General features: G+C 32.8%; 1 long non-coding RNA gene across 1 annotated transcript; it reads right to left on the bottom strand.

Annotated features, from left to right (window-relative positions):
• Positions 1 to 1,751: 1,751 nt before the first annotated feature.
• LOC144303796 (uncharacterized) lies at positions 1,752 to 7,358 on the bottom strand. The gene is made up of 3 exons (XR_013370769.1): positions 7,150 to 7,358; positions 3,380 to 3,454; positions 1,752 to 1,889 (listed from the first exon to the last, which is right to left on the bottom strand). It is a non-coding gene; the product is annotated as an uncharacterized LOC144303796 (long non-coding RNA).
• Positions 7,359 to 25,888: the final 18,530 nt, after the last annotated feature.

Here is a 25,888-nt window from a genome sequence, read left to right as displayed (position 1 = left end):
ATCCAACTATATGCTGGCTACTGGAAACTTACTTAAATATAAAGAAAGAGACAGAGAAAAGGTAAAAAGATAGGAAAAAGTTAAATCATTCAAACTAACCAAAATAAAGCTAAAGTGCTATATGTATGCACTTAACAATAGTGTTCCAATATGGATAGTGCAAAAACTGACAGAATTTAAAGAAAAATAAACAAATCCAGAATTATCTCAGACTTCAAAACTCCTCTGTTAGTAATGGATAGAATAAGTAGGTTGATAACTGGTATGGATGTAGAAGACCTGAAGAATACTATCAACCAATTTTACCTAATTGACATACACCTGGTTAACAGCAAAATATATATTTATCCCAAAGTGCACATGTACCATTCACTAACACATTTAAAAGAAACCACACAAAACTCAGATCACAAATAGTATAAGCTATGAATCAATGACAGAGTGCTGCCTATACATTTCTAAGCATTTAGAAATAAAATAACTCACTTATAGTTAATTCATGGATCATAAAGTGTAAAAGGAAGATAAAACATCATTTGAACTAAATGAAAATAAAAAGTATATCATATTGAAATTTATGGGATAAATCAAAGCTGTGATTAAGGGAAAATGCAAGCATGCAAGCACAAAATATTAAAAAAAAAAAAAAGGAAGGTCCTGAATCAATAATAGAAACTTTTAGCCTAAGAACCTAAAAAAGAATGGGGCACCTGAGTGTCTCAGTTGGTTAAGCATCTGACTCTTGTTTTATACTCAGGTCATGATCTCAGAGTCCTGAGACTGAACTCCACATAGGACTCTGCACTCAGCAGGGTGTCTTCTTGTGGATTTTCTCTCTCTCCCTCTGCCTCTGCCCCTCTTCTTACTCACGCTCTCATTCTCTCTCATTCTCAAATAAATAAATAAACCTACCTTAAAAATCTAGATAAGATCCAATTAAGTCCAAAACTAGCAGAAGAAAGAAACTAATATTCACAGCAAAATCAATGTTATTTTAGAATAGATGAGGAATAAAAATGTCAATATACAATAATGAATTCTATCTCCATGGAATTAACATTAATAAAACTGAAATTTAAAATAAAAAATAGCATTTGTATTAGGATCAAAAAGTGAAATAGTTGGATATAATTCTAATAAAAATATTTGCAAGATATGTATTATGAAACATCAAAAAACTGTTGAAAAAAACCAGCGAAAACCTGAGTAAATAAAAAGATATATCATGCTTATAGATTGGAAGACAATGTAGATAAAACAATTTTGAAAACAAAAGTACAAATGTGTATATCTCTTCCTACCTGTATCACAACTTATGAATAAAACTATGATATCCAAGAGAAAATGGTATTGTTGAAATGATAGACACACAGATCAATGGAACAGAGTAGATAGAGGCTTCATAAATAGACCCATCAAAAAAAAAAAAAGGTGTAATTTTTGACAGAGGTGAAAATGCATTTCAACAGATTATAGTCTCTTCAAGGAAATTTCACTGGAACATTTGGACCTTCAGATAGACAAAATAAAAGAAACCTACACATTCTTCACACCTTATGTAAAATCTTTAAAAAACAAGAACAAATAAGCATATGAAATAGTGCTAAACACTTTTAAGCACCAGAGACATGTAAATTACAACCATAAGGAGGTATCACTGCACACTTAATAGAATGACTTAAATCATCAAATCTTAACACTAGGTGGAACTGTAAAGGAAATTTTTAAAAAAGATTTTATTCATGAGAGACACAGAGAGAGAGGCAGAGACATAGACAGAGGGAGAAGCTGGCTCCTCTAGGGAGCTCAATGTGGGACTCCATCTGAGGGGACGGGATCATGCCATGAGCCAAAGGCAGACACTCAACAGCTGAGCCACCCAGGCATCCCTGTAAAGGAAATTAAAGCAGCTGCTACTTTCACTTTTCATTTTTGTTTTGCTAAAGAAGCTTAACCCATAAGAAAAATTTATTGGATAATTAAATTTCTATGATAGTCTAAAGTGGCAAAAATACAGAAATAGAAAAAGAAATCAGTTTGCTGGAGGCTGGAAGTAGAGTTTGGACTGGCTAAAAGAGAAAGATGGAGGGAAATTGGAGCGGCCACAAAACTATGTTATATGTTATTGTAGTGGTGGAAAAAATGACCCTATACATTTGTCAAAATCTATAGAATTTCACAACACAGTGAATTGTATTTGAAAAAATTAATCATGGTGTACAGGGTTTTCAAAATGAAATGCAGACTGATCAATGAATTTACTTGTGTTACCAGCACTTGAGAGGTTGGAGAAGAGTTGACCCAAATAACTTCAGTAAATAATGTATGGTTAAAGACTCAAAGAACTGCACATAAACATCATTTCTGGTGAGCTTGTTTCTTACAAGTCTCAAGATGTCTCCCCCAAAATATGTATTAATTATAAAATGAAAAATTGTATAAAGGAAGAAAAATATCAGGCATCAGTCTAAGTTATCTGGGCTTATGTCACTAGTGTTTAGAAGTGACATATAAGAAGTGCGGATCATCTCTGATATTATTTCTGAAAATATATAACTTCAATTTGATCATGAAAGAACATCAGAAATTGGGTGACAAACAAGTACAAAACACCTGTCAAAGTAATTGACACTTATTTTTGAATAGTGTCAATGTCATAAAAGACAAAAAGAAAGTCTGAGAAACATAACATAATAGCTTCAGTAATTATTACATAATTAATTTTAGGAAGTATGGGTGAAAAGTCAAAGATTTGTGTAGACAACAAAATGTCATAAGCTCTATCAAAAAACATTTTGCTGTCATATGAGCATCATAAAACTCCAGAAATAAATATATATAAAAGTTTTAGCATGAAAAATAATTTATTATAAATTTAAAGTAAGTGTAAATTTAAAGTAAGTGTATTTTTATAATAATAAGCTAGTTTTAGTCTAAATAATACATGATCTAGACATAACTACTCTTCCATTCTCTCATTACTCAATGTGATGTGACATCTTATAACTAATGATAATTTAATCATTTAAACCAATAGCAATGTAGTTAACTATCTCTTTGAAATAGGCAAAAAGCGGCCATAATGAAAACCATAACTAATAGTCTATAATATGGCCAGAAATTGCTGATGTTCAATTAAAAAAATAGGAAATTTATTTATTATTCAGAAAAAAATTAAGAATGGATATATATTGTGCATTGCAGCATATTTGACTAGGACTTTGCAACATTTTTTTTTGCCCCTCAAAATATTTCAATATTTCTATCCAAAACTTATTTTGAAAGTGAAGAATGCTTAGCTTGAATAATACAACTTGACAAACATTTACCAAATTCTAGTGATGTAAACTGACAAAACTCCTACAGTCATGTAACTTACGTTAGAGGAGGCAAGACAGACAATACAGTGAATAAGAAAATCAGGATAGCATGTTGTCAAGATGACACTTCTAAACTGGAAGAAAAGGCAGAAAAGCAAAATAGCGTGTTTATAAAGAATCAAGTTGGAAATTATTCTTTTACAAAGGTTGAAGCTTGGTGATTGTTTTAAACTTTTATTTTATAATTTTATATTTACAGAAAAAGTTTAAAAGGTAGTGCAGAGTTCCTTTATGCCCTTAACCACCTTCCCGTAATGTTAAATTTAATAACCATGGTAAAATTATAAACTCTATGAAACTAACATTGGCATAATATTATTAAATAAACCTTAGACTTTAATTTTTTTTTTCATTTATTTATGATAGTCACACAGAGAGAGAGAGAGGGGCAGAGACACAGGCAGAGAGAGAAGCAGGCTCCATGCACCGGGAGCCCGACGTGGGATTCGATCCCGGGTCTCCAGGATCGCGCCCTGGGCCAAAGGCAGGCGCTAAACCGCTGCGCCACCCAGGGATCCCAACCTTAGACTTTATTCATAGTTCGCCAGACTCTCCACTGATAATATCTTTTTCTGATCCTGGATCTAACCCAGGGTATCATGCTCCATTTAGTTGTCATCCTTTTTTTTTCAATTTATTACAGTTTTTCAGTGTTTTCTTGCTATTCAGAACCTCAATATTTTTGAAAAGTGCTATCCAAGTATTTGTAGGTTCTTAGGGAACTACCTAGTAAAATAACTGAAAGGTCATGTAATAAGAATATTTAATTTTCTGAACAATGTGTTTCAATTGGTTCTACTCTTTGAACAATAATATTTTTCTACATGAAAATACTACTATTGTACATAATAAGGTACTTGGTAAACACAGAGCAAATGATTATAAATGGAGAATATTTTTAAATCCAATTTTTATAAGTATGAATCAATGATAAAGCATTGTTTAATATAAAAAAAAAATCTAACATGAATGCTCCACAAGATGAAATGCTAAAGCACCATTATAGTCTAGTAGTAATCTGTTTTACATTTTTAATTTAAGCTTCATATCTCTGAGAACCTACTAGTGTTACTCTCGTACAAGAGCTTCATAAAGTATTCTTCATAATTTCAGCAATCCAATCTTTCCTCCTCTTTATTTATCATATAGCTATAACATATTCCTTACATCTTGTGATTTAGTGTCACATCAAAGTATAAATGTTCAAACTACAAAGCTGTTGAAAAATTTATAAACATTAACATTCAAATGCCAATTTATGGTTGCTCCTTCCATAAAATATTATCTACATAATGCCAAGCCCTCAATGTGTGTTACTTTATTTTTGTGAATGAGCTTACATTTTTCAAGTCTACAAATCGTTCCTTCACTTTACTCAAGGCATATGTAAAAATTTTCATATCCGATGGAATCAGTGTTTTGGTAGCAATTCTAATTTCACCCAAAGTTCATTTTTCACTCTTGGATGAGATTGGAGTACACCCAAGCATAACATAAGGAAATATTCATGCACATATGCATAAAGACTCCATGGCAGAACCTTCACCCATTTAAATTAGCATACGGAACCATTTTACACACAATAAATCCAATACAACAACATCATCACACAGAATGAATAGCTTTTAATGATTTCACAAAATCTGTTCCACCATAAATTTTAGTGTGAATTCTTGGCAGAGTATCATATTCCTTGCCATATCAAACTATTCAGTCTTACTTTAGAATTTATCTTTTTTACTAAGATTTATGGAAAATCCCATAACTGATAATCTTGACTCACATCATTTTATGAATCAGACACTTTAAAATATTTATATCCACACTTTGCATCTAAATATTTTGTAACTACCTACATAAGATTCACTAACATGTCCAGCATCAATAGTTTTTCAACCCCTTTACTGAAGTATGACCAAATACAAAAAGCCATATGCATTTAATGTATCCAACTTGATGAGTTTGGATATAAGTGTGCACCTACGAAACCATCACAATTAATGACATAAATATATCCATCATCTCTAAAAGTTTTCTCCCATCATCTTTAGTTATTATTTATGTGTGTATGTGTTGTGTGTATGATGAGAGTACTTAACATAAGGCCTACTCTCTCAACAAATTTTAAAATATACCCAAAAGTGGGATTGTAAGATGATATGGTAGTTTTATTTTTAATTTTTTTAATTTTTTTAAATTTTTGGTAGTTTTATTTTTTAATATTTTGAGGATTCTCCATACAGTTTTCCATTGTGGAAATATCAACTTACATTCCCACCAAGAGTCTACAAAGGTTCCTTTACTCCACATTTTCATCAATTTGCGTTTGTTTTTTATTTGTTTGTTTTTTATAATAACCACCCTAAGAAGTATTAGATGAAATTTATTATGGCTTTGATTTGCATTTCCTTGATGATTAGTGATGTTGAACACCTCTTCATATACCCATTAGCCATTTATGTCTTCTTTGGAAAAAATATATTTTCAGTTATGTAGGCCATTTTTAATTGCATCATGTGTGTTTTAGCTATTGTGTTGTAGCACTGGGGGTTCAGACCAGCTGTTGAGATTCATGTTCTAGTTGTTAAGGCCTCCTGCCTTTCTTCATTCTTTCTTCGTTCTTTGTTACCCCCAGGCAGTTTAGTCCTTCTGGTTCCCTCAGTCTATGGGGTGAGGTGCATTAGATATAGACCTCTTGGGTAGAGCCCTGAAATGCTGGGAGGTCAGATGCTCACATTGCTCTCTTTTCCTCCACAGGAGAACTTGTGGATGAGGGGAATCTCACTTGGCATTTTACTGCACGGGCTTGGGGGAGAGGTCGATTAAAATTGTTCTTCTAACCCTTTGATGCACCTTTTTTCCTTCCTCTGCTCAACTGAGGTTGTAACCTCTCATCTGGATTCTGGAGCTCTCATAAAGGTCTACTCACATGTGGATTATTGTTAAAATTGTTCTTTTTGTTTGAGATGAGGACTGAGGCCTCCCTACTCCACCATTGACACTCCCAATGTCACTCTCATCAGAATTTTAAACAAGTTTATCTTTATCCTTTGATTATTTATAATCAAAATCACTATAGGGGTACTTAAAATTTTTCGATGGATATAATGTATTCCCAGAGATTTAACAGTTTTCTATCAATCTTTCTTTTTTTTTTTTACCTGATTTTTATCATTCATCCTGTATATTTTTTAGGGCATCCTTCTGTCCCTCTGAAAGAACACATACACACACAGAAATGATAACTTCAAATTAAAAAGCTTACTATAATTATTTAGAATACATCACATAACCTACATTTGAAAAAAAGTTACTTTCAGGCTCAAGTTATCTACTCTCTAGCATCATCGAAATTGTTCAAAATATCCATGGAAATATATGTACTCATTTCTTGTCATTGATAATACCTGCCCCCCCCCACAAAAAAATAACAAGTACACAAGCTGATCAAAATTAAGTTATGAATGAAACATAGTAAATAATGTAGCACATATTATTCATATCACTAAATCAGTTCATGCCTTAGTACTAAAAGAGAGCTGGCACCTTGGGAAAGTTTTTTGCTGTTTTTGTTATTGAATCAAAGAGTCAACATCCCTGAGACCTCTGTTGACACTTCTTCAAGAAGTCTTAAAACTCAGGGGATAGCATTCACTATTACAAAAGACATATATAGTCTGCTTTTCCATAATTTCCTGTGTTATATTAAGAAGGACATGTTAAGCACTTTCAAATAATGCTGAGGGGTTAAATGGAACAAAGAACTTACAAAGTCTACTTGGTTTTGTCATGTAGCAGTGTTTGGTGAGCATAGCAAGAGCTGTTTCGTTGAAATAATTCATGAGTACTCCATTGAAGCATGAATAAAATGAGAAAATGACAAAATAATTTCAACTATATTTAGGAATATCTGATGTAAGTAACTAGCACATAATTCAAACAGATTTTTAAAAAAGGATTATCTATTAACTGACATCATTAAAATTTTGATTGACAAATCTTCTGTTAAAGTATAATTCAGGCCCTCAAATTATGAGACCAGATGCCTATATTTCCTCTAATTTTGGCTCTAATCTCTTCTACCATTACTTGATTTCTTACAGAGCCAGCACTAGTACTTTTCAGTGTGATTGCCAGCAGAAGGGGAAATGAATATGTCAGGCAAGCAATAAAATGCTACTACAGATACACACATAGCCACTCTTTCTATACTTTTGGATGTGAAGAGAAGGGAAGAGATAGATTAATGTGAGATTCAAAACAAAGGGATATATGCTTTTTAAATGTTGAGTTGTTGAGTACATTTCCATTTCATCGGTAAGATCTAATCAGAAGAGATGGCATTCAAAGGATGGATGAAGGGATTGACTTTAGGATGAAAGACATCATTTAATGTAATGGAGGGAAAGAAGAAATAGAGTGAATCTAGTAAAAGTAATTTTGCACATTTGTAAACCAGGGTGTGGAAGTTAGAGATTAACCTTTCTCCTAAGGGAAGTAGAGGAAACAAAGGGAATGAGGGCTTTGTGATTTAGAGAATGTGATAAATGCTTGGTGTATTTAAAAATTGTGATAGAGTTCATTGCACACAGATAAATAATATGTTTCCCAGGGGATCTTGAAGTTTCAATTAGTACAGAATTATATTTTTAGAGCTACTTTCCCCTTCCCTTTTGTATGATTTTTTCCAGAAGAACTCTACTGCCCAAGTTCAAGTGAAGGGAAAAAAGGGGGGGCTCTTCTGGAGTATAAGGGTTTGTACACACATGCAACAGAAGACAGAGGGATAAGATGGCTTAATGAATACACGAGCAGGAGGTGGCAATCCTGGCTACAGAATATAAACTGGGTGAGCAGAGAAGTGAGCAAAATGTTAGGGCTACCTGACAGATAATCCTAATTCCATGAATTGGAGTCTAGATCTATAAATTATAAAAACATTTGAAGTCATTGAAAAATAAAACCTGAAAGTCAGAAAGTTGTGTTTAAGAAGTAATAAGCTTTGGTTAAGTAATTAAGTGATTTTGCACTTAGGACTCCTACTGTTGATGCCAAGTTTCCATGTGTTCCTGAGAGTTGATGGCTAGACAGTACAGTGGGGAAGAATTGAAGATGTGGCAGTCATTTTATAGACAGTTCAGGGTAATGAGTGAGTTGTCAACTAAATGGTAAAATCACAGGGTATTGGATTAAAGACAGTGAATAAAATTGCTTAAACCTTAGATGAAAAGAGCAAATGGTCTGGAGGTTTCCAGATAATAAACCAAGAACAGTCAATAGAACAGTTGAATGATAGAGTCTCCTTTCTACAGTAATTTTTTTATAGTAATCAATTAATTTTTAAAAAAGTAAGCCAACAGTTTGGAAGCAGCCGTGTGAAGCAAGGTGTAACCAGAGCCAATCTCGATTTAGAGGTATAGGTCAAATGGGATAACATAGCACCTTCATTTGAAAGGAATGTTAAAAGGGTACCCTTGGGAGAGCCAGGTTGTAGGTACTACAAAGCAGAGTTTAATAATTTGGGATAATTTTCTGGTAATTTACCAGGAGGAGAAAGTGGAAAAATTTGAGAAGTAAGAGAGAAGTAACAGATGGAATAAAATGCAAGTCAATACTTATCACTGTGAAGTTGATGATAATGTAGAGTAGAGTTTGGCAAACTACAGCCCTCAGAACAAGTGCAGTCTGGAATCTGATTTGTAAATATAGTTTTACTGGGAGACTATGATGCTCATTCATTTGCAAGTTATCTATGGCTGCTTTCCCATTATAATATCAGAGCTGAGTAGTTATGACTTGCACTGTATGACCTATAAGGTCTAAAGTAGTTCCTATATGACCCTTTTTGTTTTGTTTTGTTTTGTTTTGTTTTAAGACTTTATTTATTTATGAGAGACAGAGGGGGTGGGGCAGAGATACAGGCAGAGGGAGAAGCAGGCTCCATGCAGGGAAACTGATGTGGGACTCGATCCCCAGTCTCCAGGATCACACCCTGGGCTGAAGGGGGCGCTAAACCACTGAGCAATCTAGGCTGCCCCTATATGACCCTTTGTAGTAAAGTTTGCAAAACTCTGATGATTAATAAACTATGGAGTTAAATTTGAGAGGATTTTTTAACTGATAAAGCAGTTATGAGTTAACAATATCTTTAAATGGAGTGTACTATTGGTATGAGGTGATTTTCTTCCTCAGCTGTAATCACTGCCCACTTGATGGGTGTGCCTACCTGTGTCTACCCTGGCCATGTAACAAAATGTGATGATGATTTTAAGGCCTACAAATACTACATTTGAAGGAACTGGAGGAAAGTTTATTTCTGAGACTGTATATGTTACCTAAGAGCCTAGGGAAGAGGTGATACTAAAAGTGTCAAGCTTAATATAATTGCCCTATGATAGTGGTGAATTTTCTTGCTGAACACTATTATTTGTTCAATATGTTATGCTGATGATGTATTCATATTAAATAGCAGAGAGATCTAGATGGGAATATTCTGTATCTTCCATTCCATCATATCTTTTCTCTGTGTTCCTTTTCAGTTCTTTTGCTTTTATTGGACATTTTGAGAAAACAAATTGTTGTACCTTAAGACTTGAGAAACTAGAATAACGTGAACCTGTATTTCTCATTTTATTCATTTATTCATCTAACTTTTATTAAGCATATGCCATATGTAAGGCACTGTTTTAAGCAACAAGGATTCAGTAAGAAGTTACACAAACTTTCAACCTTCTGAAGTCAATAGTCTCATGAAACAGACAATACAGTGTTAACAAATAATATATATTTATATTATATAAATATGTTTAATGAAGATAAAAGCAATAAGAGATATAGACATGGTAATGAACTGCTGAGCTCTTTTATATAGTCCTAGAAGTCTACTTTGACAGGGTAGTATTTTATCCAGGACATGGATGAAGAAAGCAAGAAAACTATGTAAGGAGATGGGAAAATATTGTTCTGAGCAGAAGGGTGTAAAGACATTTAGATGGATGTGAGTTTGGTATGTCTGTGGAACACACTGAAGGCCACCATCACTAGAGTGGGGTGATGAAATCTGAGAGCTAAGCAAGGACCTTACAGAACCTATATGTTAGAAAGTGTTTGGATTATGACATAATCACATTTACAATATCTCTCTGGCTGCTTTTGGGAAAATGCATTGTAGAGGTAAAGAGTGTAAACAAGGTCAGTTAGCAGGCTGAAAAGTCTGGCTTCAGGTGACAACTCTACATGTGATCTTTTAGGCTTGACCATAGGCAGTTTCAAAGCTTTGCATGCCATGCTTCACTGGTGGAAACTGCTTTCCCCTCAGCAAACCTGCTGCATAAGTAGTACATTGTAGTTTTCTGGAGGGATTTTCACTGAAGGCCTCTGGTTCCCTCTCTTCTAACAGGGTCAATCGTGCTCATGTGTATATCTGCATTCTTAGCCCATGCACTTCCTTTCAGAGGCCTCCTAATCATAGACCCTCCCTAAAGCACTTCCCAAGTTCTTCTGCCAAAAGCTCCTTATCAGAACCTTGACTGATGTACTTTTTTTTTTTAATTTAATTTAACTCAGTGTTTTTTCACTTATAGCCTTTCCAACCATTCACTCCATATTTTACAAAATTGCCTTAAAAATATATGGAAATTATGACATTCTCAGATAAACAAAGTTGAGAAAATAAGCAGATCTACTTCCATGGAATACTAAAGACTCTTGCAGGCTAAAATAAAAGGATACTAGAGAGAAACTCAGATACACATTGAAGAAATGAAGAACTCTGAATGTAACAGCACAGGTAAGTATAAAAGAATAAATATATTTTTGTTTGTAACTCTTCCTTATTTTACTTGAATAAAAAGATTGAGTAAAGCAATAATTAAAAGTTGTACAGAAAGGATAATATCGTGTTAGGATATGAAATGTATGACAAAAATGGCACAATGAAGGGGAAAGTAATGGGCCTATATTGGCGAAAATCTTAGTAACTATTGAAATTATGTAGTATTAATCTGATCTAGTATTTTCCAAGCTAAAATGTTTCCTTTAATACCAATCAAGATCAACCACTAAGAATATAGGTCCAAAAATAGAGTAAAATAATCAGTAATAAATAAAATGGTGCAACAGATAATATGTATTTAACACAAAAGAAGTTGGTAATATATGAGTCTTGGCTATGCTTGCAAGTAAAAAAAAGACTCATATTTCTAAAATCAGGTATAAAAGAGGAGCATTACAACTGACCATGAAAAAGTAAAATACTATGAACATCTCTATGCCAAAAATTAGATAACAGAAGAAATGAAAATTCCCAGGAAAACACAAACTATGGAAACTGACCCATGAAGAAATACCTTATTAGAACCATAACAAATAAAGAAATTAAGTAATTTTAAAACTTCCCATAAAGTAAAAACAAGGTCTAATGTCTTGAACCTCAGAATTCTATCAAATATTTAAAGAATTATTATCCAATCTTTCACAAATTCTTTCAAAAAAATAGAGGACAGAAAAACCACAATTCCCCACTCATTCTAGAAGACTATTACCTTATTGCCAAACCAGAAGAAAATATCAGAGAAAAAAAACACAACTAGACAAGCATATCACTTATAAATGTTATAAATGTAGAAACAAATATTGTCAATAAAGTACAATAAACTGAATCAAGTAACACATAGCAAGAATTACACACATGACCAGGAATGCAAAGTTGCTTGAACATTGCAAAATCTATTAACGTAAACAAATAAAGAACAAAAAACGTGAACATCACAACAGAAAAAGTATTTGATACAATCCAACATAATTTCATTATAAAAAAAAAACTAAGAATAAAAGATAATATACCAAATACTAGGAATAAATAGTAGGAATAAAAGACCATATAACAAAAAATCCAGTTAGCTTCATACTTACTGTTATGTGACTGAATGCTTTACCACTAAGATCAGGAGCAAGGCAGTGTTTTTGCCTATCCAACACTGTACTGGAGGTTTTATCTAGTAAGATAAATTAGGCCAGTAATAGTAACATAAAATCATTAAAAATATACTATTTGGCAATAAAATGGAATGATAGTAAAGAACATGCAGCAGTCTGGCTTCGCCCTCCACCGCCGCTGCTGCCGCCTTTGGGGCTTGTTAGTTCTTCATACAAGGAACCTATGGTTACATCAGTCCCACCTGGATAATCCAGGATAATCTTCCCATATCAAGATCCTTAACTTGGTCAGGTCTGCAAAGTCCCTTTTGTCAGAGGTGTCAGCACACTGGGCTGGAGCTGCTGGTAACCCCTCGCCACTACTGGTGAGAGCCAAGTGGCAAGGAAAGATCCAACTCTGAGGAAGGCAGAGCTGCATGTTGGATGCTATTTTTTTGAGACAACCCACTGCCACATATTTTTAAGCCCCTAGATCCAGGAGTTCTTGAAGCTAACATATCTGTGTACTTTTCAGTTACAGGAATGTATGTATGTATGATAAAACGTAGGTAAAATTTAATTCAGATGATTGATTCCAATACTGTTCTTACTCTTTTGACAATTGTGTAACTATAATTATTGAAAGCTATAAATAATTTTGGCTCTTAAATTATCACTCTTTAATACTTAAGTAAACTCTTCAGTTTCAATTTCTCACCAACATTTAAGCAGGATTAACTATTATCTAGAATATTAACATCATATAGTAAAGGTGTTCTTAATGCAACAATTTTAAATATATATTGTAAAATACAAGGCCCTCTTGTTTTAAAGCATATTTTATGAAAAATAATTTATTGTTTGAACAAGATTTATATCAATTACAAATCTTAATGGTCTCTAAGTTTGAATTCTTTTTGTAAAAAACCGTATACAGTTCTAAACTCTAAAATTTGGTAACACAGTCCAAGTAATTATTAATTATGGTTTTATTATAATTATAAGCCATTTTCACAGGAAAAATTATGGCAATTTGTACAGTTAATTTCAGGGGAAAAACACGTTTTACTATATTTTTATTATTTTTGTTAAAGTATTCAACCTGATAAATTGAAGTACATATGACATCCTATTAGCATCAAGATAATCTGTTTATACTTTTTGTTTCCATAAAATAAGACTTTTTATTTTTTTATTTTGATTTTTTAAGATTTTATTTATTCATTCATGAGAGACACAGAGAGAGAGAGAGAGAGGCAGAACAGAGGCAGAGAGAGAAGCAGGCTCCATGCAGGGAGCCTGACATGGGACTGGATCCCAGGTCTCCAGGACCATATCCTGGGCTGAAGGTGGCGCTAAATCACTGAGCCACCTGGGCTGCCCAAGACTGACTTTTTAAATTGAATTGTGAGTAACTGAAAACTTAGTGATATTAATGATATTTCAGAAGTAATCAGTAGATGAGTATGCAAGGAGTCATGCCTCTGCCAAACTGTCAGTTTATTTAACTGCCTTGTGGCAAAACCAATATTAATAGTTGAGAGTTTTTAATGCCCTAGGGCTCTCTTCATTTGCTAAGACATAATAATCAGTTATGCCAGGCTATCTGGCTGTACCTCTGCCAACTCATGAATACATCATTCAAATGAGTACCATAAACAGATAGAAGTGTAAGTTGCTTCTGTCTCAGAGTCTTTTGTCAAGAATTAGATGCTGGCTTGTAGGGACACTGGAAGTTAAATAGAAGACTTACTGAAAATGCAATGAATTAATGATTATGTTTATTGTAAAAATAACTAGTAGACCACTAATCAACTCCATGTAGTCCTAACATATTTTTTTTAAATCACAATCTTTAATCCAAAATATCTTAAGACCTAAACCACTTCTAAGTGAGGCACATTCTTTTAAGCTCACTGAATTCCAAGAGAAAGTAATATCTATTGTTCTGGTATTATGAAATGATAGCATAAATAGATTATTTCCTAATTATTTTACTTTTTGCTCTTTCACATTGTAACCCATATTTCTTATAATTAATACTTAAGTTTTATATATAAAAATACATTTATGTTTCAGTACCATAGGCAGAAAGACATTTTATTTTTGCTACAGCAAAATCATTACCAATATTAGAATATAGATATACAGATTCATGAAACATTAACTTCCAGACTTAAAGTCATGAAATAATTTTACATGTGTTTTAACTGGTGCACCTGGATGGCTCAGTTGGTTAAGCTTCTGATTCTTGATTTTGGTTCAGGTCATGATCTCAGGATTGTGAGATCAAAGCCCTGAATGGGGCCCTGCACTGGGAGTAGGGCCTCCTTAAGATTCTCTCTCCTTCTCCTTCTTTCCCCTCCTTCCTTCTTCATCCCCCCCAAAAAGGAAGAACTAAACCTTAAATGTATTTTAACTAATTAAGGCAGTCTACACCCTATACTGTTAAACATACTTTGGGTTTACTTACATTTCAGAATTTCATCCCTTTTCTAGCAAGGTTTAATTCACCACACATTACAAAAATGACAAGCATATCACTGCAGGAAATACTAGGTTGCGCTCACATGTTTTGTAAAAATATATAATGTTAATGTAATTCTTAGTTTATGCTAATAACACTGTATTTTGCTTGTTTTTTAGTTCATGGGCAAAAGAGTCATTCATTTTTAAGAATTTTTCACCAATTAAAATATAGATTTTTTTATAATAAGCAAGGAAAATATAAGACTACCTGATATCTTCAATTTGGAAATAGCATGCTCGCTTTATAACCTTCAGTTAGTGACATTCAACCATAAACAATTGCATTTAGATAGCCAAATCTATATAGTTATTAAAAGAAAGTCTCAATATGCCAACAAGTACTAACTTTGCTTCATTCTCTTAGAGAATCTTCAATAGGAAGCTGAAACTATTGCTTAATTTTCAGCCTCTCTACCTGCCAGCAACAGCTGGGCAATCATTCATAACTATCTTCAGTGAGTAGCAAGTTTGTGGCCAAGTCAATAATTATAGAATCAAATGGAACATCAATTTCTATCCAAGATTTAATTTGGCAGTATAGTGCTGTGAAAAATAAGACTCTCATATATTATTGCTGCAACCTCTGAATTTACTATCTTACTAATATTTCTACCCAAGTTATTTGAAATGATCATGTTTCCATTAGCATAGTAATATAATCATTTAAAAATTGAATTTTAATAGCAACCCCCTCACTTAAAAAGAACTATGTATTGCTCAGTTGCTTATGGTAATCTTCAAAAGGTAATATTTAAATCTAACCACCTAAATAATTCTGTATAATTGTGTTATAAATTTCTACTAATTTATTTGTTTATTTAAAATTTATTTTTCGGGGATCCCTGGGTGGCGCAGCGGTTTAGCGCCTGCCTTTGGCCCAGGGCGCGATCCTGGAGACCCGGGATCGAATCTTCCACGTCGGGCTCCCGGTGCATGGAGCCTGCTTCTCCCTCTGCCTGTGTCTCTGCCTCTCTCTCTCTCTCTGTGAGACTATCATAAATAAATAAAAATTAAAAAAAAAATAAAATTTATTTTTCTTTTTGGAGTTGGGTCTGTTTCTTTATGCTTTCTACATTTAAAAGTTTTTTTTTCCTCAGTTCTGGATTAATACAAAAACAGTTTTCTGGGGGGCCCAATATCTGCACATGTTAAAAATGCTGGACTTGTCTCATTTTATGAATCTGTAAAACAAAAGAACTGATGTTCACATGGCTTAATTTCAAGAATTTCGTGCTTTCTTTTGCCTCTGCTATGATTGTTGGTAATTCTCCCAAAATGTGGATTTCTGAAGGATATCTGAAGGACAGATAACTTTTGATATATCTGGATTATGTTGGTGACGATAGCCTCCTCCAATCTGAATAGGCTTTTCAATTAATGCAGGTTTCTCATGCTAATATTTGCATCTTACTGTTTGGTACTCTAAATTCTTGGTCAAAGATAAAAAAATTTTAACCAGATCATAAGAGTAATGACTTACAGATACATATATATAATATATACATATATATACAATATATATATTTTAAAAGATATTAAAATATTGTAAGGTATCATGCTTTCCATTATGTAATATATTTTTAAAAACATGCAAATGATATGCCATTTTCAGAGAAAAAGATTGTAATATTTTTCTATGTCTTAAAAATGGGTAATAGTTTCTTTGGAGGAGATAACCCTCTAGTAAATATTTTTTTTGAAAGCCTACAATATTATTATGAAATAACAGATGCTGAGTAACATTTTTAATACTGTTTTTAAGAGAAATTATGAAAATTCAGGGAAAAGTGAATAACTGATTATATCAAGCTATAATAGATTGCAAAGTAGCTGAAGTCATTATTCCGTTAAGGAATGGAAAAGATGGGGGCAGATTTCTTATAATCTTTCCCAATTTTAAGTATCATGAATTGGTTCATTATCTTTCCTAGTCCCCTCATCAATTTTGTCTTCATACTACCAAAAATATCTTACAGTATCTTTTGTTGAGTATGTGAGGGTGAAGAGGCAGTCTCTCACAAGGCATTTTCAGATTTGATTATTAATAGCACTTTTCCAATATACAAAACGACACTGAAGTTTGAAAGAGTTGATTTTTAAATTAACTATATGTGAAAAAACTTCTTATAATAGACTTTTTCTATTTTAAGTTGAATTAATTTAGTTTGGCTAACTTGTTATTCATATAAAATTTGAGAATTTTACTCAAAATACTTCCCTAATATAATTTAAAGCCAAGCATAGCCAAATTATTTATTTGACATTATTAAATAATTTTTCAAATTACATTAATTCATTCTGAGGAAGTTTAACAATTTACATATATTTAATATATTAATCTTTTAAATATGTTTTAACAATATTATCAGCATATTTCCTGAAGAGTTTGAAAAAATATAGTGGATTATCCCAATGAATATATATAGGTAAGATTAGTGTAGCCTCAAAGGGCTTCCTTTTAGAATTTTGTTGAGTTAAAAGAGTATTAATACAGGAAATTAAAATGAAATGAAAGAAATATGTTGTTGTGGATGTGTCTCTAATATATTCTAGAAAAAAAATTTATTTTGATTTTCATAAGCAAAATTTATAGTTCACAAGTTGGACCACTTATGAAACAAATTGTTTTATATGCAATTAGTTAGTATATATATATCTTTGTTAAAATATTTAGTTTAGTTTATATTTTAGGATAAAATTTGTTAGATAACTAAAACAGGAAAAATAAACCTACATAGTAATCATCCATTTCTTCATATTCTTGTTTTCCTGAATTTTAACTTTGTATCTGAATTATTTTTCTGAATCTATAAATTTCCCAAGTGTGCCAGTTATTGCACATTTAAAAATAGTGGTTGGCTTGGTGATATTTCAATAATTCCACCCACAAAGCAATTACAAAATAAATATATTTAATAAAAAATGTTCATCTCTAAAAAAATGAAAAATTTAGAATGTGTTAATTAAACATCCCAAAGATAAAGTTACTTAAAATTTAATTATGAATCTTTTTCATTATTTTGGTAAAGGCATTGTATTTGTAAAGTGGTGACTCAATTAGTTCTAAGGTTTTTATGACACTGAATATATTGTGAGATAGGTATATTTTAATCATAATTGTGTATATTAAGAAGCTAATTCCCATATGAAATGTTTCTCTGCATTACCATAAGTTCTCATCCTTCTACTACTTCTGTTTTAATTTCTATATTTATATCTTCTCCTTTTCCTTCCCTTGTTCTTCCTTTATCTTCTCGTTTCTCTTCTTCTCCCCCTTTCCTTCTGTTTCTTTTGTTCCTCCTTCTTTTATTCTTCTTTATTCTCCTTTGTCCTATTTCTCCTCAAGAGAAATATGTATATTTTTTAGAAGATTGCTACCTTGTCGATAGGAAGGAAGTTAACAATACACTGAAAGCAAGCTAAATGTTTTGCACAAATCAAATAAGGATAGGTGAATAAAGATGATATTCTGATAAAAAACATAAATGAAATAAATAAAAGCCAACTAAAGATGGACATTTTAAAAAATAAAAAGATATCTCAGTGATGGCTAGTAGATTGAATCAGAAGTTTCAATGACAGCCAAGATACAGGCCACAAAACATTGAGCTATTTTGTAGTTTTTGATTAAAGTTATCAAACATTTTTAAAAAAAGCTATCAAAAATTTCTTTTTGAGACATAGGCAATATATAGCATTTCAAATAAACATTTCATATCATTTCAAAAGTAATAGACAATTGTTTATTTGAACAAAGCATCAATCAAATATGAAAAGCTAATATATAGTTGAAGTAAGCAGAAAGAAAGATGATATATAGGGAAGAATAAAAGTGACACTCAAGGGACACGTGGGTGGCTCAATGATTGAGCATCTGCCTAGGCTCAGGTCATGATCCTGGGGTCCTGGGATTGAGTCCCACACCAGGCTCCCTGCTGGGAGCCTGCTTTTCCCTATGTCTCTGCCTCTCTCTGTGTGTCTCTCATGAATTAATAAATAAAATCTTTGCAAAAAAAAGTGACACTAAAATAATAATTAATACTTATAGAATAAAAAGATATTGCATTTGCACAGAGGTGATGTATATATGAAGATAATAGATGCTTTGAGATAGATAAAACACATATTTTACCAAATAAATAAAAAGAGTGAAGATTATAAACATAGCAAATAATTCTAGAAGTTACAGTAATAGACTAATAGAAGTTCCATTATTCCAGAAATATAAAGCAGGTAAAAATAAATGAGGAAATAATTTTAACGTGTGAAGGAAAATACATGAAGTTTCCATAATTGATGAAATTCAGCTTTCAGAATCTAAAGGAGACTTAAAAAAAGGAATATAAAATATCCTCTATCAGGTACAATAATGCAGAATTTTGAAAGACTTAGAATAACAGAATATTAAATTCATGTTCATCGAAAAAAGTAAAAAGTTAACCACAGATCTGGGGAAAATATTTGCTGAACACATATATTTTTATGTACTTGTAACTGAAATACATAAAGAACACTTAAAATTCAATAATAAGAACTCAAACAATTCAATTAAAAGTGGGCAAAAAGGGCAGCCCGGGTGGCTCAGCGGTTTAGCGCTATCTTCCCCAGGGCGTGATTCTGGAGACTCCGGATCGAGTCCCACATCGGGCTCCCTGCAGGGAGCCTGTTTCTCCCTCTGCCTGTGTCTCAGCCTCTTTCTCTCTCTCTCTCTCTATGTCTCTCATGAATAAATAAATAAAACCTTTAAAAAAAATCTTTTAAAAAGTGGGCAAAAAATCTGGACACTTCAAAAAGAAGATACAGAAATGGTAAATAAACATATGAAAATATAATTAAAAAGGAGATTACAAATTAAAACAACAATGAGATACCCCCTACACACCTATTAAAATGGCTAACCAACAACAAAAATAATGGATAAACAAACAAAACCAAAAAACTGTACTACCAATTGCTGGCAAGGATGTGGAGCAGCAGGAGCTCTCATTCATTGTCAAGGGAATGCAAAACGGTACAGCCATTTTGGAAGACCATTTGATAGTTTCTTGCAAAACTAAACATAGTCCCACCATTAATTATACCTCTAGGTATTATGTAACTGAATTGAAAACTTACATCAACACAAATAATTGCATGTAGATGTTTATGTTAATTTTATATATATAATCACCCCAAACTAGAAGAAATCAAGATATCCTTGAATAAATGAATATATAAAGACAAAAACTATTACATGCATACATGGGGATACTACTCAGTGATAAAAAATATGAGCTATCAAATTTTGCAGAAACATAGATGTATCTTTAATGAGTATTGCTAAATTAAACAAAATAATCCTAAAAAGACTTGTATTATATTATCCTATTTATATAACGTTCTAGAAAAAGCCCACCTATAGAAATAGTAAAAAGATGAGTGGTTGCCATCCCACCAGTGGGAAGAGAAAAGGGAGGTTGAATAGATTAAGCACAGGATATTTTTAGTTGAAACTATTCTGGGTAATATAGTAATTATGGATACATGACATTAAGCATATGTCAATACCCATGGAAACTTACATCACACTGAGTGAACTTTAATGTATGTAAATGAAAAGAAATCATTTTGTAGGTTAGGAAATTACAGGATGGAATACACAATAAGAAAAAATAATTTAACTTTATTATGCATGTATGAAACCACCTCACTGAAGATGATGGAAGAAAAAATGCTGACCTAAGTAACCTTGGAAAAAAACAGAATCTGTAAAGGTAGAGGCAAACTAAACTGCACATAATCACTGTACAGTTGATATACTTATGTGCAAAGGAGGTACTTGTTAACAATTTTGACAATGCTATCTATACATGTATGCTGCAATTGAAAAATAAAGTGAATAGATGATAGATAATGAGAGCTAAATCTCTCACTTTTGGAGGGGGAGTTTATATGAGTTCGAGAAAGAGTAAAGTAGTTGATGATTACTAATATAAAAATTACTGTTACCTTTCATATGATTTTGACTGAGATGGTGCATAAAGGAAGTTTCTGAGGGTTACATATGCTAAATATCTTTATTAGGTGGTGGCTGCACAGATTCTTACATATGTAAAAATGTGTCATGCTCTATATATTTAAAAGTATTTCATTTGGTGTTATACTTCAAAGTATAAGATATGCCAAAAGAAAAGAAAAGATATGCCAAAAAAAAAAAAAAAAAAAGTGGAGGGGGAAGAGCTAGTCAAGGAAATAATTAACTGGAAGATATAGCTGAAAATAAATAAAACCTATATTTTTTAAAGATTTTATTTATTTATTCATGAGAGACACACAGAGAGAGAGAGAGAGAGAGAGAGAGGCAGAGACACAGACAGAGGGAGAAGCAGGCTCCATGCAGGAAGCCTGACATATGGGACTCGATCCTGAGTCTCCATCCTGGGCTGAAGGCGGCGCTAAACTGCTGGGCCACCAGGGCGGCCCAATAAAACCTAATCTAAATTATGAAAATATAAAAGGGTATAAAATGCATAGTTACAGTTTCAAAAAGCCTTAAAATACTAAGCAGCAAATACTCATTTATTAGGAAAAACTTATGAAAATCAAGACAATGTGGAAATTTAAATATTAGTACCAGGAAGTTTGATTCCTTTCAAATAACCATTGCCTTGAAATTGGATTTCTTAGGAACAATGGGAGCCAGAGTCAATATAATGATATTTTTCTTAGTAAAATAAAAATACCAGCTAGTTTAGATTCTCTACCAAAGAAAATATTTTTCAAACAGAATAAAAATAAGCTTTTCAGACAAAGTGAGATAATTCATCAATAGTATATCTTTGGTTATGGAAATACAAAAGGCAGAGAGAAAATTCTTCCAGGTGGTCATGAGAAACTTTAAATGAAAAGAGAAACACCTGGGGATCCCTGGGTGGCTCAGCGGTTTAAGGGCCTGCCTTCTGCCCAGGGCGTGATGCTGGAGACCTGGGATTGAGTCCCGTCGGGCTCTCGGCTTGGAGCTTGCTGCGCTCTCTCTCTCTCTCTCTCTCTCATGAATAAACAAATAAAGCCTTTTAAAAATAAACAAAATCTTTTAAAAATAAATAAAGATTTTATTTATTTATTCATGAGAGACACAGAGAGAGAGAGAGAGAGAGGCAGAGACACAGGCAGAGGGAGAAGCAGGTTCCATGCAGGGAGCTCGATGTGGGACTCGATCCCGGGTCTCCAGGATCACGCCCTGGGGAAGACGGCGCTAAACCGCTGAGCCACACAAGGATCCCCCTAAATAAAATCTTAAAAAAAAAAGAGAGAGAAACACTTAAAATAGAAACTATACTGATATAGTATATCAGTAAATATACATGATTATGACTACATAAATAGCAATCAAGTCTTGTGTTCTATATCTAATAATATAGATGATTATTTTATCATATTAATAGGAAGAAAAAAGTACAGTATTCCAGTCTACTTTCATTATCTGAGAAAGGTCTAAAAATGCCAGTAATGTTGTATTTTCTTATGTCAAGAACATAAGCATATACACTTTTGCTCCAGGTCATGATAGTTTAAAACAGACTAACTCTCCCACTACCAGGAAGCTAAGGATAATTCATAAAGTGATGACAATGTTTTGCTTTTGTTTTTATTTTTAAAAGTCAAGGAGTAGCAGAGATATTAAAGAGGAAGAGGAAGACACTTTTTTTCCTCAATTTGCCAATCCTCACACAGGGTAACAGACTGAAAAGAAAGCAGTGGTTTGGGGATTGTAGAAGACTCACTTGGCTGGGGTGACAAAGATAGGAATTCTGGGCTATAAAGGAGACTAGAAAAAGAGAGGAGAGACAACTCTTAGAATAAAATCTCACTGCACGTGCACTTTCCCTTAAGATGTATATTTTCCCAACTGCACATTTTTAGGGTGAAACACCAAAAAATACAAATAGAAAGCAGTAGCTGAAAGGCTACCCATGCCTGCCTATGATCTTCCACCTCCTGAAAATGACAGTCTGATTTAATAGTACCTGGAAAACCTCTAGCCTGGTAGCCACCGTAGAAAGCCTGGGCCTTTGGGGAACTTCTGCAATGTTTTAGGATGGTGTCAACTGGCCATGATTCTTGTCTATCCACTATTGCCAGTGGATTTCAAAGTGCCTTTCCTCCTTTGCACCCTCTCATTTTTGCTCTCCTGACCAAACTTCTGTCCATCTAGTCCTCAACTAGTCACTTTGAGTCGTGCAATAATCTTTATAAAACTAATTCTCAAAAAGAAAAAAAAAAAAGTGGTTCTCTAGCCAGATTGCACTTTCAAATCACCTGGGGACCTACTGTTAGATAGATCTCATATTCCATGGGCAGTTTACTCAAAGTAGTGACCCCAAAAGATATTCACATTATAACTCTCAGGATTGTATATGTCAACTTACATCTCAAAAGTGACTTTGCAGATATGATTGATCTTAAATACCAATACCTAAAGATAGGATATTCTCATGGACATTCCACATGAGCTTGGTTTATCACAAGTTTTTAAAAAGTAAGAAAACTTTTCTGTTTGCAAAGAAACAGAGATATGATAGCATGAGAAAGACTCCACCTGCCATTGCTGATTTTGAAGATAGATGAAAGATAGACAAGGAGTTCAGGTAACCTCTAGAAGCTGGAAATAGCCTCTAAGTTTGTGGTAATTCATTACATGCATGCATGCTTGCAAGTACATGTATGTATAAATATTCATATAATTAACCATATTTTTACATAGATTGTGTTATACTTACTCAAAGATCATATCATAGTGCCCCTAATTTCTCTACACCTTTTGAGTAAGGAATTATGAATTCTGATTACAGAATCGGTTTTAATATTTTCCAAAAATTTGATGTGTAATATTTGCAGAATAAAAATGGTGGTTGTGACTGGGTTTTTTTGTGTGTGATGTTTCATTGAACCCCACATGATTTTAGATAGTATGCATCCTGGAATAATAAGCTAAAACATGAACATTGTAAAATGTTCTGAAAAGTATTCAAAGTAATTTAGGATGCTGTGGTAATGGCAAGTGAGAACAGATGGCTGATAGAGGATCATCATCAATCTCAGTTACTTAGACTGAAATAAACTTCCAAAATAAAGAAGAGTAATTCATCAGGATGGAGAAATATTCGTTAAAGCACTGTGATTGTCCAGTCAGAAGCGTACTGCTGACCTACAGTTGTGCCTATTGTGTGAAACTGCTCCCAAACTAGAGAATATCATATTGGTCCTGATTTTTCAGACAAATATAAAACTTAGTTCAACTATTTCAGTCTATGCTATGCTGTTATTAAAATATATGCATAGTCCAAGAACTCAAATTTGTAAATTTATGCAGCTCTACTTCTTATAAAATGTCATGCAATTATATTAAAAAGCTATTGGTTTATAAAAATAATTTGAAACAAAACTTCAAAAATATTTAGATTAACAGAGATTTATATGTGTTATGTGGATTTAGCAAAACTAGGCAGTCAACTAACATACTGATATTTATTAAATTTATATTACAGATCATGGAACACACACATGCACACACACCCTTTCATATGTTAGTGTAAATATATATACAAATTTATATGCTGAAGAATACCACAAATGGAATTCTGATATCAATTATCATGTCTCTATTCTCTTAGCATCTCTTAAACATTCAGCATTATCTGAAGACCAAAAGAAGTGCCACAGCTTTGACTGACCTGATTCCAACTTGTCTCACATGACATATATTCTTAGTAATATAATATATCTCATTATCTTGCCCCACACTATTTGACTAAGATGGTCTTTCTTTGTTAGGGACTATTCCCTGAAAACTCATTAGTCTGTGCATTTCCAATTAAATTAGTTAAATGTTCATTTCAGTTCAACTCTAACTATTGTTTTTATGGAAGATTTATTTTTCCTCCATTTAATTCTGCAAATGCTTTAAAACTACCTTACCACAGTGTTACATTTCCTTTCTTGCCAATTGAGTTGGAAGAATTTATAAAATCTCCATAGTTTTTTTTTTTTTCTTCACTCCTGGTTACAATCATTGGGAAACAGTATATTGTAACTGTATTATAATAACTTACAATGGTTTTAAAAATACCTTAGTCCTCTTTTTTCATTTCAAAACTTATATTATCAAAGTTGTGCAATTGTGTGACCACACATTAAATATGTTAAGATTTTTAGACAAAGGAATTATAATCTATAATTTTAAAATAAAAATGTATTAAATATTTAACACATATTAAATAAAAAAACAGGAACTTAATGAATTATTATTAAAAATCTATAAAAATATATACCAGATTAATAAACTGAGCATTAACAGCAATGCTAAAACCCTGTTGTGCCCATGTGTATGATCTATCCAGATAAATGCAATATTTCTAGAGTTAACTCGTATAAACAATAAATAGCCATGAGTCCAAATAAGTGGTCCTGAGTGCAAATTTCTGTCACTTCTTTTTTAAAAAAATATTTTATTTATCTATTTGGCAGATAGAGAGCAAGAGAGCAGAAGCAGGGGGAGGGATGGAGGAAGAAGGAGATGCAGTCCCCCCACTGAGCAGGGAGCTGATGCAGGCTGCAGGGCTCCATCCCAGGATTCTGGGATCATGACCTGAGCTGAAGGCAGCCACTTAACCGACTGAGTCACCCAAGAGCCCCCCTAATTCTTATTTCTACATTAATTTTATTTTGAACATTTTATTTTATTTTATAAACACTATAATTTTCTTTCTGCAATTAAGACGCGTGGATATCTTCAGAGACTATTGTTATGAAGGAAAAAAATTAGAAAAATATGCAAAAGGCTCTACTGATTTGTTATTGTGTCTGTAGATACACAGCTGATAAAATAAAAATTATAGAAAGAAATAAAAATTCAGACTTATGAAAATGCTTAAGCAAAATCAAATGTAGTGATTTGAAGAAAAAAAATGTTGACATTATGAAGCTTTATGAAGCTAATTTTACAATTACAGAAAGCATCAAGTAAATCCATCTGGCCCTTAAGTACAATAGTTCCTAGAAGCAAGGGCCTCTTAGGTTACATG

This window comes from Canis aureus, chromosome 33 (genome assembly GCF_053574225.1).
Source record: "Canis aureus isolate CA01 chromosome 33, VMU_Caureus_v.1.0, whole genome shotgun sequence".
Taxonomy (NCBI): Eukaryota; Metazoa; Chordata; class Mammalia; order Carnivora; family Canidae; genus Canis; species Canis aureus.
This window is presented reverse-complemented; position numbering and strand designations above follow the sequence as displayed.